This window comes from Mustela nigripes, chromosome 13, assembly GCF_022355385.1.
Source record: "Mustela nigripes isolate SB6536 chromosome 13, MUSNIG.SB6536, whole genome shotgun sequence".
NCBI lineage: Eukaryota > Metazoa > Chordata > Mammalia > Carnivora > Mustelidae > Mustela > Mustela nigripes.
The window spans coordinates 109,089,435-109,107,521 of record NC_081569.1 but is presented as its reverse complement, the minus strand read 5'-3'; the positions used below and the strand labels follow the sequence as shown (position 1 = coordinate 109,107,521).

Genomic DNA, 18,087 nt, shown 5'->3' with positions numbered 1-18,087 from the left:
CTTGTGATCTCTGTCTGTCAAATAAATAAATAAAATCTTTAAAAAAAAAAATATTTTATTTATTTATTCGACAGAGATCACAAGTAGACAGAGAGGCAGACAGAGAGAGAGGGGGAAACAGGCTCCTTGCTCAGCACAGAGCCCAATGTGGGGCTCCATCCGAGGACCCTGAGATCATGACCTGAGCCAAAGGCAGAGGCTTAATGCACTGAACCACCCAGGTGCCCCAGTCTGGAGATTTCTTATGAAAAGTTCCAGTAAAGCAGGTTTTAAAGAGCCTATATGGTCAACTGTTATTCTTGCTGCATTCATGTAAATAATCATGCCCAATTTTTTTGAAATTAGACTTTATTTTGCAAACATATTAGTGATAACATGGCCATCTTTGATAGAATGAGGGTGATTATGTAGAAAAAAATATACTTCAATAATTCCTGGGTAGATTATTGGATTCTAATACTGTTATTATCAACAGTACTAGAACATGATTTCTTCTCGTTTCCCCAGTGCCTGGCCACAACTCTCCAAACTAACATTTTCAATTTTTCTCCCACCTTTCTGACTTGGAATCATTTGAGAACTAAAATTGCCCTTTTTCCTAAAGCCCTGCAAACTAAATATGAGTGACTTGACATAAATGCAGAGAAATCACAATAGCTAATATTTAAAGATAATCTTTTTGCCTGTTACTCTGTGGGTCACTCAGAAAGATCACCAGAGACATCTGAACTCCAAATTGAGAAAATCTGTCCGATTACCACTGACTGCTCTCATTCCATCTGAAGATGCTTTGAGCCTGACAACTAAAAATCTTAACTGGCTAACCTAAGAACTCAGAAACCGGTTTGTAATTTGATCCAATTGTTAACCACTGTTTTTGTTTCCATAGAAATGCCTCTTATTTAATACCTGATTACTTGAACCATTGGCCTAACTTTGAGAACAAACCTGCATCACTGCCTTCTGAAGAGTTTTACTGCATTGACCTACTGTCAGGACTAAGTGACTGGTTCAACAAGAGGGACAAACGTACCCACTAAACTTTTCATGTGGGTGTTGGGTCCCCCAATAGTGGGTCCATGGTCAAAGGAGCGAGACTGATACAAAGTGAAGGTCAAGCAAAGCTTTATTTTGCGCCAAGCATCAAAAATCAAACCGACCGTCAAACAGACCCGTCGGGGCCGCCCCTTACAGAGAGGACAACGACCCTCCCTGCCTCACAAACTAACTTTTATAGAGCAAAGGCCATGTGGTTGAGCCTGGCCACACACAGGTGGCCAATTGAACTACAATTCACCCCACAGTAGACATTTGCATTAGCTACACCTTGGTGAGAATTGGCCCCCAAAAGGCAGGGCCCACACTCCTTGGTAGCTAGGGAGACAGTATGTGCGCTTTACTGATTGGATGTCTCCACCTGACCCGACTCATCCCTGCATTCTGGCTGTTATCTCTACCTGACCTGATGCACCCTTCTATCTGGGCTCTGTTACCTGGGACTGGTTTCCTGGACTTGCTTTTAAATAAGTTTCCCCTGGGAATGGGGGGGGAGACAGGGTCAATTTAAGTTTTACTGCATAAACAACAAAATGGCTGTTCAATTGAGGTGGGGCCGCTCTGGCTAAATAGGCCCTTACAGTGGGAATTTCCAAAAAGAAGGAACTGTAGGGGCCAAGGTCAGGCAGCTCCAAGGAGGGCTACTTTGCCATGAAGATTAGCTTGAGTTAAAAGCAACTGTGGCTCAGGGGGTTAAAGCCTCTGCCTTAGGCTCAGGTCATGATCTCAGGGTGTTGGGATAGAGTCCTGCATCTGGCTCTCTGCTCTGCGGGTAGCCTTCTTCCCCCTTTCTCTCTGCCTGCCTCTCTGGTTATTTGTGATCTCTCTGTCAAATAAATAAATAAAGTCTTAAAAAAAAAAAGGCAATCAAAACCCAGCAGATTCAGGAACAGCTCTTTACCTCCCCCTGAACTGCCTAAATTTACATTAGAAAGGAAAGCCTTTACTAGGAAGACAGCTATTAAAAGAGCAACCTTTGTTTACCAAACATTTCTCACCTTTCTGCTAATGGTCCTCCTCTCCTTTGTATCCTTATGCCCCTACCCCTTTCCTTAGCTCAGAATGTCACATAAACCTCCTGTTGCCGGGGCACCTGAGTGGCTCAGTGGGTTGAGCCTCTCGAGCCCCACATTGGGCTCTCTGCTCAGCAGAGCTTGCTTCCTCCTCTCTCTCTGCCTGCCTCTCTGCCTACTTGTGATCTCTGTCTGTCAAATACATAAATAAAATCTTAAAAAAAGAAAAAAAAGAAACCTCCTGTTGCCTGTCTTTGAAATTCCATGTCCATGTGGATTCATTGCAAGTAGGACACTAAAATTGATTTTCTCCTGTTAATTGATCTCATGTAAATTTAATCCTTAGTTCAGCTAGAAGAATCCTGAATAGAGAAAAATTTCTTCCTCCCCAACAATTCCATAAAACATAATTTTAAGCAGCAAATATCAAATTTCGAACCTAAAGAGTAAACATAATCTTCAAAAAATAAATGTAAGGAGTGCCTCGGTGTCTCAGTTTGTTAAGCATCTGCCTTCAGTGTTGGTCATGATCCCAGCATCCTGGGATTGAGCCCCATATCGGGCTCCTGCTTGGCAGGAAGCTGCTTCTCCCTCTCCAGCTCCCCCATGCTTGTGTTCCCTCTCTTGCTATCTCTCTCTGTCATTTAAAAAAAAAAAAAAAAAAGTAAAATCTACCACCAAAGGCATACAACAATTTAGTTCTCCTTTTCCTTCTACTATTTACTTTCAAATCTATTTTTTTAAATAATGGAAAGGAATACAGAATGTAAATAAATGTAAAATCCTAAATTATTTGACTTTTTAATTTTCTAATGTAATGGTCTCCGAAGTCTGTTGTATGTCCTTCAGGACTACACAAGATAGCCCCCTGGGATATCAGGAGAAACGATCACATGTCTATTTCTATTTTTTACTTCATGTTTAAAAACACATTAAAAATAATATATATTATATATTACTACGGCAATACACTTATATAATGTAGAAATAAATATTATAGAAAAATGTTTGGAGAGTATTTTAAAGTTGGTTCACTCTGATTCAGGACATTTTGATCATCTTTTGAGAATGCTGTGGGATATTCTTTTTCAAAAGGAAGAAACTGAAATGCACAGCTAGATATAAAATGTTAAATTAGTGCATTTGGACCGGAAATCTTTACCATTGTCATCATATACACTAAAAATCTCCAGTGGTACTTGGCTGGCTCAGTCGGTGGAGCATGGGATTCTTGATCTCAGAGTCATGAGTTCAAGCCCCACATTGGGTGTGGAGCCTACTTTAAAAAAATTTACCATAGAGTTCTATAAAAATGCTAAATTAATATGTTACTTATTTTTTGTAAATTGTGAAGATAATTATAGAATATTTTAAAATGACATAAAATAAAATGAAGGAAAAATCCCCCAAGACATCCAATGTTATTTTATGTATTTTTTTTTAACTTTTAAAAAAGATTTTATTTATTTATTTATTTGAGAGAGAGAGCATGAGAGGAGGAGGGTCAGAGGGAGAAGCAGACTCCCTGCTGAGCAGAGAGCCAAATGCGGGACTCAATCACAGGACTCCAGGATCATGACTTGAGCAGAAGACAGTTGCATAACCAACTGAGTCTCCCAGATGACTTATTATTATTATTATTTTTTTTTTTAAGAGAGAGAGAAAAAGAGTGAGTGACGGGGATTGGCGGAAAGGATAGAGAGAATCTTAAGCTGGCTCCACAACCAGCGTGGACTTGATGCAGGGCTTGATTCACCATGACTCAACCCTGAGATCATGCTCTCCGGAGAAATAAAGAGTGGATGCTTAACTACTGAGCCACCTAGGCACCTTTTTTAAAAATCTTTTTCAATCTGCTTTTTTTACATAGAAGAAATCATGAAAAATGCAGGGGATTTATCTGTTCTTATGATTAAGTTCATAAGGTATAAAAATGTTTGAATATATGATTCATAAATAAAAAGCAAAACAACCTATTTTGATGTATATGCCCTCATAAATATTGAAATAACAAAGCTAATATATAAGAAGAATTGTGCTGATGACATTTCCAGTGAATCCATGCTAGATGGCTTTATGAGACAAGCCAAAAACATATACGAATCAGTCAGGCAAGATACTCTATACTACGATGGCATTAATTAGATGTGTGTTTTCTTTGTGTGAAGATCTTACTTCACATCTATATTTCTGTTTCTATGATATATTTCTTTGCATATGGTATATATATAGTCACACACACACACACACACACACTCACATGCCAAGGAGATTCTTTCAGATCTATTAACCCAGAGGCATCTACCAAAGGAACCACTTTCCAGGAGGTCTGAATACACAACGAATGTAACCATTAAGTTATCACAACTGTATTTCTTCTACCAGTACCCTCAAGCTGTTGGCTAGAATTTCTATTTAAAAAACAAAACAAAAAACCACACCACATTAGTCTTTGTGAAAAACAGAAAGAATACATCAAAAACCAGGTTTGGTTGAAGGTCAAGGAAAGGCTGGAGTTACAAATGAAGTAAAGCCAGTGAAAGTCAGTGAAAGAAAATAAAAGCAGATATCCCAAACAAAGAGGTGCTACCAACAGCAGTCACTGAAAAAAACATGTCAAACAAAATAAGCAGCTTAAGCTATAAAAAAATAAAAGAGATCAAAGGCACTCTTTGAAACATGAGACAATTTCCACCACTCTAATCCTTCTTTAAGCCATGTATTCCTTTCTTTGGTCATCTGCCCTAATTACTGAAAACAAATACTTGCCAAGAACAGCTGAAGTGAATTAATCTTTAGGCTTTCGGCTAAATGAGATGAGGAAAACAAGCATTTAATGGGTAAATCTTTGAATAGGTGTGGGATTCAGTTAATATCTCAGTCCACTGATTTTTAATATGCATCATGGTAGAGTCCTACGCCTAAATATGAGGTTCTTTGATGAAGCACAACTTTAAAAAAGTGTTTGTTTTCAGTCCACTAGGACCAAATTTCAGTGACCAGAGACAGGACTAAATTTTGCATCCTTTACTATTTCCAACATTTTCGATGTTTAGATATTCTAGTAATATCCAGAAGCAAACATAAGAGACTCTTAACAATAAGGAACATGGGGACGCCTGGGTGGCTCAGTTGGTTAAGCAGCTGCCTTCAGCTCAGGTCATGATCCCAGCGTCCTGGGATAGAGTCCCACATTGGGCTCCTTGCTCGGCAGGGAGCCTGCTTCTCCCTCTGCCTCTGCCTGCCATTCTGTCTGCCTGTGCTCGCTCTCTTTCCCTCTCTCTGACAAATAAATAAAATCTTAAAAAAAAAAAATTAAAAAAAAACTATTTTAAGTAATTAATTAATTTACTGTTTGTTTTTTTTTAAACTGTTTTAATAATAGACTTAGGTTGATAAGACTATTACAGTAATACCTGGCACCTTTAGCTATTTATCTGTTTAAAATTGCTGACCAAAAAAAATGTATTAACATGATGTAATATAGATTTGGGAGTGGTATTTCTCAAATTTAAAGTACTTATCTAATCAATTCAATATACAAAGTTTATTACACAGCTCCCATTAACAACATTATTCATTCTTCAGTGTTGCAATAAAATATTTCTAATTTTTATGTTTCTTTTATTTTCATAGTATGCCTTTCTTCACCTTTTCTATTTTTTTCATAAAAATGCCATGAGACACAGTGCAACAATGACAAGGGAATCCAACTTAGGGTTCCTTGGGCTGTAAATTTCTAGAATTTCAGTTACAGTTGCATATATGTTTTATAGACAAGCTGTCTCTTGATGTATCATGTACTTCATAACTGCCAATTTTAGATACCAGCTCTAAAAGAAACTGACTTGACAAATTCATTTTACTTTCCAAACCAGTTTTTCAAGTGACGTATTGAGTTATTTTAGAATCTTTCATTATTCAAATAAATTTTCTTTCAGTGACCAAAAGACAGGAATCTATCTAGAAAAAGGGATGTGAGGAAATAGAAGAGCTAAAATAAAAAGTTAATAGAAAAGTCACTAGAATGAGGAGCAGCAGGATTATCTGTCGTTAAACAAAAATTACAAAAAATTACTAGACAGGGCAATTAATGCTTTTTGTGTATTTAAAATTTTCATTTTAGGGTGCCCAGGTGGATCAATCAATTATGAATCTGCCTTCTGCTCATGTCACGATCTCAGAATCCTGTGTTTGAGCCCTGGATCAGGCTCTGTGCTCAGTGGGGAGTCTGCTTCTCCCTCTTCTACAGCCTGTTTCTCCCTCTGCTTGTGTTCTCTCTCTGTCAAATGAATAATTTTTTTTTTTTTTTTAAGATTTAACTTATTTGACAGAGATCACAAGTAGGCAGAGAGGCAGGGAGAGAGAGAGAGGGAAGCCAACTCCCGGCTGAGCAGAGAGCCCAATGCGGGACTTGATCCCAGGACCCTGAGCCGAAGACAGAGGCTTAACCCACTGAACCACCCAGGTGCCCCCAAATGAATAAAATCTTAAAAAATAATAATAATAATAATGCTACAATGAAAACTCCAAAAAAGAGAGAGAAACATCAATGTTAGCATGTTGCAAATGGAAGAGGATCAATCATTATAATTTCTTTTAAAGATTTATTTATTTTAGAGAGGGAGAGAGAGCAAGAGCAAGCAGGGGGTAGGGGCAGAGGGAGAGAGAAACTTAAGCAGACTCCACACCCAGCACAGAGCTGAATATGGGGCTCCATCTCACAATGACCCTGAGGTCATTGTTTCCTATCTGCCAGGCACTGTGTTAAGCTTTTTCCATAAATAACCTCTTTTTTTTCTCCACAAAAACCCTTTGAGGTAATAAGCATTATTACCTGTTCCAAGATCACATCTCTAGCAAATAACAGAACTAGGAATTAAACCCACTTCTATTTGTCTCTAAGGTTTATCTCCTAACCACCTTCAACACAACATACATGGGAAATCAAATTCTGTAAGTATAATGACCAGGCTCAGAATCTCATGGGAGGGGGCACCTGGGTGGCTCAGTGGGTTGGGACCTCTGCCTTCGGCTCAGGTCATGATCCCAACATAATGGGATCGGCCCCCCCATCGGGCTCTCTGCTCTGCAGAGAGCCTGCTTCCTAGTCTCTCTGCCTGCCTCCCTGCCTGCTTGTGATCTCTCTCTGTAAAAAAATAAATAAAATCTTAAAAAAAAAAAAAAAAGAATCTCATGGGAGGTAGAGAATAAAAGAATTTAATGGTTTACAACTCAAAATGGAAACCGGGAAGAAAACCAGGGAGTTAATAGATGAAACTGTCTCTAAATGATCTCCAAAATCTAGTCAGAAATACTTGGGTCCTATTTGGTATCCTGGGCAACAATACCTGCCTTAAGCAAAGCAGAATAATTAGTCTTAAACAATCAATAAAACCAATTAAAAAAAAGCTTGAGTATTGAAGTTGCAGAGACATTGATCAGAAAGTTTGTGAGGGGTGTCTGGGTCACTCAGTTGGTTAGGCATCTGACTTCTGCTTGGGTCATGACCTTGGGGTCTTGTGATAGGGCCCTGAGTTGGGGGTCCATGGTCAGCAGGCAGTCCCCTTCTTCCCTTGCCCCTCTCTGTTGCTTATGCTCTGTCTCTCAAATAAATTTTTTTTAAAGAAAAAAATGTGAAACATTTTGCATAAATCATAGCACTTTGTATTATGTACTGCTGCAATACATGACTTTCTTGAGAAATTCTGTTAATAAGGCTGACTGTTGAACGAAACATTGTTGAGTGCTCACTAGAGCCACACACCAAAATGTTTTATATGTCATAAGAAGGACAATAATTTCTTGGAAAGATAATTCCAAAGTTTAAGAATTTGAAAATAAGCAGTGTCTATTGAGGATTTGAAATTATTTTTGTGAGTAACAAATGCAAGATGAGGGCACTGGCTGGCTCAGTCGGTAGAGTGTGCAACTCTTGATCTCAGGATTGTAAATTCAGACCCCATGTTAGATGTAGAGATTGTTATTTATTTATTTGTTCATTTGTTTATTTATTTATTTATTTATTTATTTATTTGACAGAGACACAGTGAGAGAGGGAATACAAGTAGGGGGAGTGGGAGAGGGAGAAGCAGGCTTCCCACCAAGCAGGGATCCGGATGCTGGGCTCGATCCCAGGACCCTGGGATTATGACCCGAGCCAAAGGCAGATGCTTAACAACTGAGCTACTCAGGCACCCCAGGTGTAGAGATTACTTAAAAACAAAATCTTTAAAAACAAGCAAACAAAAGACATGCAAGATGCTGGACTTAAACGGCCACTCTTATCAGTAGTGAATTATGATAGCTACAGTCCTGGCCAGTACACATCTTCCCCCTGTATTCTTGTGGAGAATCCATACTCCACAGACAGGGCTGATTCCATACACCCTTTCCACCAAGCATGCACTTGGCATATACCACCACCATCACTTTAGGAGTAAACAGGTGGTACAGACCTAGCTAGATCCCATATATCCATGGCAACAGGGATTGGCCATGTGGAGGGAACCAGCAGGGTCAGTCACAGTCCTCTTTGGGACATTTGCTAATAATGTTGAAGAAATCTTCAGCTTTGAGGAAATATAAGCTTAAAGGTGCAGATGGCCAACTCTGCCAGCTGCCTATCTGAGTGCTTAGAGAAAGCCTATGTGAGAATAAAGGCAAAAAGAGCAAGAAGGCAAGGCTGAGAGCGAGTGTATGACAGTATTCCAATGACATCGTCTGAGACTCTGAATCTAGCAGCAGTTGACCTTTTATGTTAGTTTAAGTTAGGTTTCTGCCACTTGCAAGAGAACCTTGCTCATAGGTATATTATAAGTATATACTATAAATAGAGCACTGTCAGATATAATTATAACCTTAGGTACCTGCATATCAACAGTCCATAAACTCTGACAAACTTCATTCTGACTTTTCCTATTATCCCTGAACTGGCAACAATCAAAACTGCAGTGTTCAAACTGCAAGTTCAAAGCCCAAGATCTGTCATTTGCAGTTTACCTTACAGCAACAATTTTAGTATCTGTCAACCACTTTTACTCTTACTGACTAGCCTAGGACATTAACCTTTGAAACCAATGGCATGACCATGCTCCAAATAAATTTTAAAAGTTGGTATCTCAGAGCCCCAGGGTGGCTCAGTTGGTTAAGCGTCCAACTCTTGGTTTTGGCATGATCTCCACTGTAGAGCCTGCTTAATTTTCTCTCTACCCCCACCTCTGACCCTTCCCCTCTTCCTCCCCCACTAAAATAAATAAATAAAGTCTTAAAAAATAGGTATCTCCCACTTTTTGAAAGTCTGCATTATGCCACTTTGCTTATATGAAAGACCCATAACAGTACCATTTTTGCGAACTGAAAGATATCTGAATAGGATTTCCATTTTATGCCCTTTTGGGTCCTGAAAAGTTTCAAAAGGAATGCTCTCCTTTCAGCTAGCCAGGGAAACCTGCCCCGGAGTCTGTCCTGTTACTGGACGTGGCTGTATCAGAGTGGACGACCACTAGGTGTTGAAATGAAACACAAATAGGTAGGTTTAGGTCAAAGAATGCTAACACTTTTACTCCTCAGTGGGAGTCTCAGTATAAAGTAATGCCTCCTTATTTTATTTGATAATGTAGAACTTTACCTGAAGGTTAAGAAATCCCCTCACCCTTTTTTGAAAAGAGCTTCCTCCAAGGAACCACCCTTCCCCAGGAGCCTCAGGTGACGATGCCTGCCTTGTTTACCTCTGACAGTGAAGACACAGACCCTCCAAATTCCCATTCTTTTGTCTTGTAAGTGACTGGCTGAACTACTGTTGTCCTTACTGATCAACAGGAACAAAATGACAGTAACTACACCTCCCTTAAGCTGCTTTCCTTCCCCAGGTCCCTGAACTTTGGCCCACCCTGAGCCTGAGTCAGCACACTGCCCTTCCTTGTCGGCAGCTGCCTGGCAAGAGACTGGCGTTGGGGTAAAACATTGTCTCATCTACTGTTGTGTAGATGACACTTCCATCTCCTGTCCCCACACCTGGTTCGTGCTAACTTTGTTCACCTGTCTCTATAAAAGAAAACCCCTTTTGCCCAGCTTCTGAGATACTTGCAGTCCTCATGGTCAGAGGGTTCTCCTTATTACAGTGGCCCCATTCACACTGGATACTTTTTTTCAGATTTTTCATTTGACACTGTCTTTGAATATGTCATTTCTTAAACTGATTTCCCATTATTTCATTCTAGACAGATACTCTCTGAGTATCTCGCACCTGCCATCTCCTTTCCTCACGTTGCCGCTGCTCTTGTTCATGCCCTTATTAACCTCATCCTTGCCCATTATGAACTAGTCTCCTCAGCCTCCAGTTTTATTTACCTTCTCACATTGCCGGTAAGTTCATCTTCCTAAAGATTGTTCCTCCAATCTCAGCATTCTTTTGCATTCTTTGTTGTTGTTGTTTTGGTGGTTTTTTTTTTTTTTTCTTTTTTGCTCTCTGTTACCTAAGAATAAAGTCCACATTCCTTAGGTTAGCATTTAAGTCTTTCCACAATGAGGTCTAATCTCACCTCTTCCTCCCATGAAGCCTTCTAAATCTTCTAACCCTTTTGAAAGGTTTTTTTCTTTCTCCAGTCTTGTTGTGCTTGCCCATTTACTTTTTCTGTACCTCAGATATTTTCCCTCCAAATTCCCCCTCCTCAGTTTCTGTCCAACACAAATACCATTCCTTCCCTGTCTGGGAATTAATCTCTGCATTATTATTCCCCTAACAGTGTCTGTACCTTCCTTAAAGCATTAAAAATAGGGGTTTTTTTTTTGTTAAATTACAGCAAGTTGTATACATTTTAAAATCTGTCCTAGATCATTTATTCTTTGAGGTCAACACAGTGTTTTATTCCTTTGTGTATTTTCTGGCCCTTAGTCTAATGCTTCACACTTGAAAGGCACTCAATATTCTCTCTTTTTTTTTTTTAATTGTATTTATTTATTTGGGAGAGAGAGAGAGAGGGAAGGAGATGGAGAGAGAATCTGAAGCAGACTCCATGCTCAGTGTAGAGCCTGATGCAGGATTATGACCTAAGCTGAAACCAGAAGTCAGACAATTAACTTACTGAGCCACCCACACAGTCCAATATTCATTCTTTTAATTAAAATTTAAAATAATTTTAAAATTATTCTATTTCCTTTGTGGCTGCATGTGGCATTTTATGTAACATATGTTTATTATATCTAATTATCAACTAAATATAACATGAGAGGCTCAGGATTAGAAGTCAATTGACTGTTGTTTACTGAAAAGCAGAATACAGAATCTCCTAAATATGATGGTAATAAGAGAACAGCAAAGATGATCTGACAGTTTTAAGAGTTCTTGGGAGGTAAGATAGAATAATGTGTTCAGAGTATGGGTTCTGAACATCTGAAAGTAGGCTGAACATCTGAACATTTCTGACATCTGAAAGTAGGCTCTTCTACTTACTAGCTCTGCGACCTTGAGCATATTCCATGTTTCTGTGCCCCAGTTTTTCATGTGGAATATGAACATAGAAAGACTGACTTTACAGGGCTTTTGAGAGGATTAAATTGGTTACTACCTGTAAAACACATCAGATAGTACATGTTGTGTAAAAAGAGCCAATAACTGCTACCTTTATTATGAAAACTGGAAAAGCTTCACTTTCTTCATGCCTGTCAGTGATCATTTAGTCAAGTAATTACAAAGAATGTATTACCAAGTAGATACTGGACACACTGGTTCTTCCAGAAAATATAACATCTCTAAGGATCATCAGGTCTCAACGATGTGTATAAGGAGCAGATAAGAAAATGATATCATATAACCTACAGCTGCATTGAGAATAAGCCAAAGCCAAGTGATCAAGTTCATAAACATCTTAACAATCTCTTTAAGTTTCAATAACTTGTTAGGGGAGTTCTGTAGGAATAGATCCCCAAACCCCATTCATTTATGTTGGTCATGCGGTTATTCAGTACGCATTTAGGTGCTAGGGATGTAGAAATCAAGGGTATTGTTCCTGTCTGCAATTAAGTCATGGTCTTGAAGGATTCAGTCAGGTAAGAAATGGAAGAAGTGAGTTCAAGACAGAAAGGAATAATATGGAGGGAAACAGAGGTATGCCGGAGCTCAGACTATTTCAGGGAGCTTCATTTAAGAATAAGTGACTGAGGAATGAGGGTATCTGGGCAGTGGTAGAAGAGACAAGCAGGGGCAGGGTGATGAAGATTGTCTATGTGAGGCCTGAAAAACACCTGGCTTCCCTCACTCTGCCCATCAAAGTCCCTCAGCTTTCGTAGATCACAGGGCTGGCCAGGAGGTGGGGAGGGAGAAGAAAAAGAAAAAAAAAAAGCCAGGTAGGATGTGAACCAGGCTCTGTGAAATCAAAGTTCTGAAGAAATTAGACCTCAGTCACCTGTTTTTCCTCATCTATCCTATCCTGGACAACGTAAATTTAGTTTGTCATGAATGCCAAAGTAAAATTTGAATTTTATCCTCAAGGCAATAGGGAAAAACTGGAGGATTTTAAGCAGGGGCAGAACTGGGATCAAGTTTGCCTTTCAGAAAGCAGTTGTGAAAGTGTGGAGAACAGATTCGAGGGAGTGGCGAATGTTGGGAGAGGTATGACGAAGACAGTGTGTTCTGTCTGAATATGCTGAGTTGGAGATCACGACGGATATTTGAATGATGATGTTAAGATGATAGTAAGAGATCATACTTAGTTCTTTAAATAAAAGTTCCAAGGCATATTTTGTCCTCCGCACACCCTCAGTCCAATTTTCTATAACTACTACAATTATATGTTTGTGGTTGTTAATTCACTTTATAACTTAAACATTTCTTACCTATAGGGTGCCCGGACAGCTGAATCGGTTAAGCATCTGCCTTCGGCTCAGGTCCTGATCCTAGGACAATCCAAGACAATCTTAGGACAATCCCAGAGTCCTGGGATCAAGCCCCACATCAGGCTCTCTGCTCAGCCAAGTGTCCGCCTCCCCTCTCCCTCTATGATCTCACTTTTGTTCTCTCTCGAAAAAATAAATGAAACCTTAAAAAAAAATTCCTGCCTATATAATGTCATTTTAGTCTTTCCATAATCCTATAAGGTAGACATGACTGCTATTCTTCCCATTTTTCAAGGAAGATTTATGCCTCTGAGATTATAAGTGATTTACTTGTGAAAGATCACAGAGGAAGTCGGGGGCAGATCCAGGCTTTAAACCTAGCTCCAGGTGACACAGTGAACTGCACATACTCATAGTAACCCATCAACTCTCACTTTGTGTCCACTCTGCTCTTCGCAGTACATTAGCAGAGATTAAAAAAAAAAAAAAAAAAAAAAACAGAATTAGGAGATCAGCATAGGAACAACAGCACCGTTTGTGAGCAAAGTTGTAGATCAGCAAACAGCACCGTTTGTGAGCAAAGTTGTAGATCAGCAAACAAATCTGGCTTCTGATTCTAATTCTGCCTCAGCCACCTATGTGATTGTATTTTATTTGAAAATAACAGAAGTCCACCTCAAACACACTTAAATAGAAAGGGGAATTTATTGGTTCATTAAACCCACGGAAGGACTCAACAGTCCATGATTACAAAGGTAAGGCTGCGGAGGTAGCCTTTAGGAACAACTGGAAAGAGTGGGCTTGAACCTTGTTAAAGAGTTTTCAAAATCATTTGTTTCTGTTGCTATCTGTGTAGCAGCTTCCCTTTCTTTTTCCTTCTAACTAGCTTTGGTTAAAGGAAGAAATATGGCTACTATGTTTCTGATATTAGAAGTTAAAGCTACAGCCATTGAAGAGAGATGACTCCCAAGTCATCTTGATGAAAGACATCTTGATGAAAGACATGAACCTTGATTACAGGCATTATATAGCTAGATAGAAGGAAAGAACAGCAGCATTTCAGGTAAAGGAAAGAGGTTTTGAGTTTGTGACATAGGTGATCTTTGAATAAAAGTCAAGCCTGCTTGGAGTGGAGGCTGCATTCTTCTTCCCACTGAAAATCACACTGAGCCACATGGGGGGCTCAGTCATTAAGTGGCTGCCTTTGGCTCAGGTCCTGATCCCAGGGGTCCTGGGATCGAGTCCTGGGGTTGGGGTCCCTGCTCAGCTGGGGAGCCTATCTCTCCCTCTCCTACTCCCCCTGTTTGTGTTTCCTCTCTCACTGTGTGTCTCTCTCTCAAATAAATAAATTAATTTTTAAAAAATCACACTGGATTGCTAAAGGAGGAACCGAGTATTATGGATCTAAAAAGCAAACACAGAAATCATCATACTTGAAGTGGTCGTTACAGGTTTCTCGTATGGATTCAACTGTAACTTTGAAACTGTACTTTATAACATAAACAGATCCTCGACCATTTCCTAGAATGCTCCTTCCTTGTCAGCTGAACTTGGCTTAGAGTTGTGGCAGTAGGAAACCAAGAGGAATGAGTGACAGAATTCAGAGGAGGGAAATTCAAAAGAAAATCCCCAGTTGTCCAATCTGAGAGCCCACAAGAACGATGACAGCCTTATTTATTTATGTGTGTGTGTGGGGGGGGGGGGGGGGGGGGGGGCGCACAAGTACGGGGAGTGGCAGGCAGAGGGAGAAGCAGGATCCCTGTTGAGCCAGAAGCCTGAAGTGGGACTCAATCCCCGGACCTGGGGATCATGACTTGAGCTGAAGGCAAACATTTAACTGACGGAGTCACCCGGCAGCCCTGATGACAGCTCTTGATCACACCCGCAATGGCTCTTTGAACGTGTGCCTATGGAAAGCAAGAGATGGTCTTAATGACATTGGTGCTTAAAACATTGGTGTTTAATTTATAATATAAGGGGTACCTGGGTGGCTCAGTGGGTTAAATAAAGCCTCTGCCTTTGGCTCAGGTCATGATCCCAAGGTCCTGGGATTGAGCCCCGCATTGGGCTCTCTGCTGAGCAGAGAGCCCGCTTCCTTGTCTCTCTCTGCCTGTCTCTCTGCCTACTTGTGATCTCTGTCAAATAAATAAGTAAAATCCTAAAAAAAAATTTATAAGATTAATATATTGCATGACTCTAAAAATGGCTTCTAACCCCCTTCCAACAATGTAACTCTGAGTCCATCTCCCATCCTGATCTTAAATATCTTCAAAGTCCTTGAATATCCACATACAAAAAAGGTATGTTTTAAAAGGTTAAGATGACAAATCTTATATTGTGTATATTTTTAAAAAATTTTTATTTATCTATTTGAAGAGAGAGAGAGCACAAGCAGGGCTAAGGGAGAAGGAGAAGCAGGTTCCCCACCAAGTGCAAAGTCAGATGCAGGGCTTGATCCCAGGACCCTGGGATCATGACCTGAGCTGAAGGCAGACACTCAACTGGCTGAGCCACCCAGGAACCCCTATGTTATGTATTTTGGGCCACAATGAAAAAAAAATTGCCCCCTCCAAGATAGGTTGTTCATTCTACTGTACTTTCAAAAACCTGCATTTGAAAATATACCAAGTATGGCAAGATGGCAGCAGAGGAAGATCCCGAACTCACTTCTTTTCTTCAAAACACCAAATCTGCTGCTACATATGGATCATTTCTCTCTGAAAAAGATCTGAAAATTAAATGATCTGCTTCTCCCTCCAAAAAAGGATTAAAAAACCAAAAAAAAAAAAAAAACCCACAATGGGACAGGTAGGAGAGGTAGAGACAGTCTTGCCAAAAACCTTATTCCCAGCTCAGTGACACACAGTAGGGAGGGATCTCACCCACCTGGTACTTCTTCCAGAGGAGTGTTTGTATTATCCATCAGGCACCTCAACCCTTGGGATCTGCACCAGAGAGATGAGCCTCCAAAGCATCTGGCTTAGAAAACAAACAGGGCTGATGTTCAAGGGACCCAAAGTCCTATATGGAACTGAAATTATCCTTTTAAAGGGCCCTCATGCGGTCTCACTTGCCATTGTACTCAGGGAAAAAATAGCAGTTTGAAAAGTGCCTAGGTCTGTATGTGAAGGAGATTCATTTGCTAACATAAAAGCATCTGCTTGAGGGGCAGGGAACAGCTGAAACCCTCCCCAGAGATGGAGGTGTTGGCAGATGCCACTTTTGCACTTTCCACCTATCCTACCAGCGCAGGTGGGCAACCTCCCACGTGGCTCTCTCCTGCTGCCATGCTAAGACAGCTGGGCATGCACAGTGGTTGCACTATCCGACTGCCTTGCTGAGGTTACAGAGTGCAGGTGGCTGCAGCACTCCCATGGTCCCTAGCCAGGGTGGGCAGACACGAACTGCTGTGGCATTGTCCTGCTCCCAGGTTAAAGCCGGTACAGGCACACAGAGTATTCTCCCAGTGTATTCCTGAAGCTCGCAGATGTGTGCAGTCAAGACATTTTCTTGCTGCCTTTCCAATGCCAGTGAGTACACCCCCATACTCTCCAGCCATCTAGCTAAAACTATGGGTGCTAGCGGGGGCCGCCCTTGATCAGCTGGCCCTTGTGGCCAAAGGGGCTGGCATATTTGAGCTCCACAGGAATGTAACAATTAGAGAGACAGTTCTTGGCCAGCCATGCCTCCCTCCCTGCTAAGGGCACTGCATAGACCGTGGACTGGAGGTATCTGGTTGGGTCAGTCAGCTGAGTGACCGACTCTTGGTTTCAGCTCAGGTCATGATCTCGAGGTCGTGATTTCAGGTCATGTTATGGAGCCCTGCATCAGGCTCTACACTCAGCATGGAGTCTGTTTGAAATTCTCTCCCCTCCTCCTTTGTCCATCCCCTTGCTTGCACACTCTCTCCCTAAAATAAAAATTAATAAACAGCAGACTCAAACACAACCCCAGTCTTGTGAAAAAGGCCCATTTATTTAGTTTGGAGTTGCAGCCTGAGGGACAGACTCTAGGCTTCCCAAACATCTAGAGTCTAAGTAGGCACATCCAGGCTCTCTCCTGCTGCCATGCTAAGACAGCTGGGAGTGCACAGTGTTTGCACTATCCGACTGCCTTGCTGAGGTTACAGAGTAACCCAGGGAATGTAAGCAGGGAGACACCATCCTCAACACTCCCTTGGCCTCACAACAGCTCAATAAGACCTCCCAGAAGGAAGCTTATACACTCATTTGGAATCCCAAGTTTTGCAACTGTCACTCAGGGGGTACCTCCAGATCTGGTCTTGAGGCCAGCAGGGATTATGACTGCAGCCCGACAGTACTATATATATTTGCATATTTTCAAAGTTGCTACCAGGGTTCCTGGCTGGTTCTGCTGGTAGAGCATGTGACTCTTGATAGGGTTGTGAGTTTGAGTCCCAAGTTAGATGTAGAGAATACTTAAAAATAAAATCTTAAGGGAAAAAAAAAAGCTGCTACCTGAAGGCTTTGCTTTCAATATGCTTCAAACTAGGTGCAAAATGAGATTCCTCCCCTTGGAACACTGACAAGTCTTGGCACACCCTCAACAACAGGACATTAGAATAAATCAGGCAGTTTAGACTATCACAAAGGTTTCAGAGACAAGCAAGAATGAGGGCAAAGTTAAACTAGAATATTTATCACCTACCAAGGCCACTCCTTCAAGACTGAGAGAGGTAGCTCTTTTGTCTAATACATAGAAACAGAGTCAAGCAAAATGAAAAAGTATGTTTCAAATGAAAGAACAACATAAACCTCAGAAAAAGACCTTAATAATACAAAGATAAGTAATCTAGGCTATAAAGAATTCAAAGTAATGACCATAAAAACTAAATGAACTTGGGAGAAGAATGAACATAGGGAGAACTTCAATAAAGGGAGCTAGAAAATATTTACAAAGTACCAACAGAAGTTGCAAAGGTAAAGAATACAATAGCCGAACTGAAAAAATATACTTCAATAGAGGGGTTCAACAGCAAACTGGATGAAGTAGAATGAATCAGTAAGCTGCAAGAAAAGGCAATGGAATCCACCCAGAATATTTTTTCTTATTTTTTCCAAATAGGAAATATTTGGAAACTATTTTTTCCTATTTTTTTATCTAGAAAAATTTTTTTCCTATTTTCCAAATAGGAAAAAGAAAGGAAAAGAAAAAAAGGTGG

At 40.4% G+C, this 18,087-nt stretch overlaps 1 long non-coding RNA gene across 2 annotated transcripts in view; it reads right to left on the bottom strand.

Moving 5' to 3' along the window:
* Positions 1-15,848, bottom strand: part of LOC132000021 (uncharacterized) — a 67,779-nt gene extending 51,931 nt beyond the window's left edge. For both annotated transcript variants that reach the window (XR_009399157.1, XR_009399158.1), the window contains exons 1-4: positions 15,792-15,848; positions 15,531-15,622; positions 12,906-12,965; positions 10,422-10,546 (exon numbers count right to left, since the gene is read on the bottom strand). This is a non-coding gene — a long non-coding RNA (uncharacterized LOC132000021). The remainder of the gene's footprint in view (positions 1-10,421; positions 10,547-12,905; positions 12,966-15,530; positions 15,623-15,791) is intronic.
* Between the last annotated feature and the right edge of the window lie 2,239 nt (positions 15,849-18,087).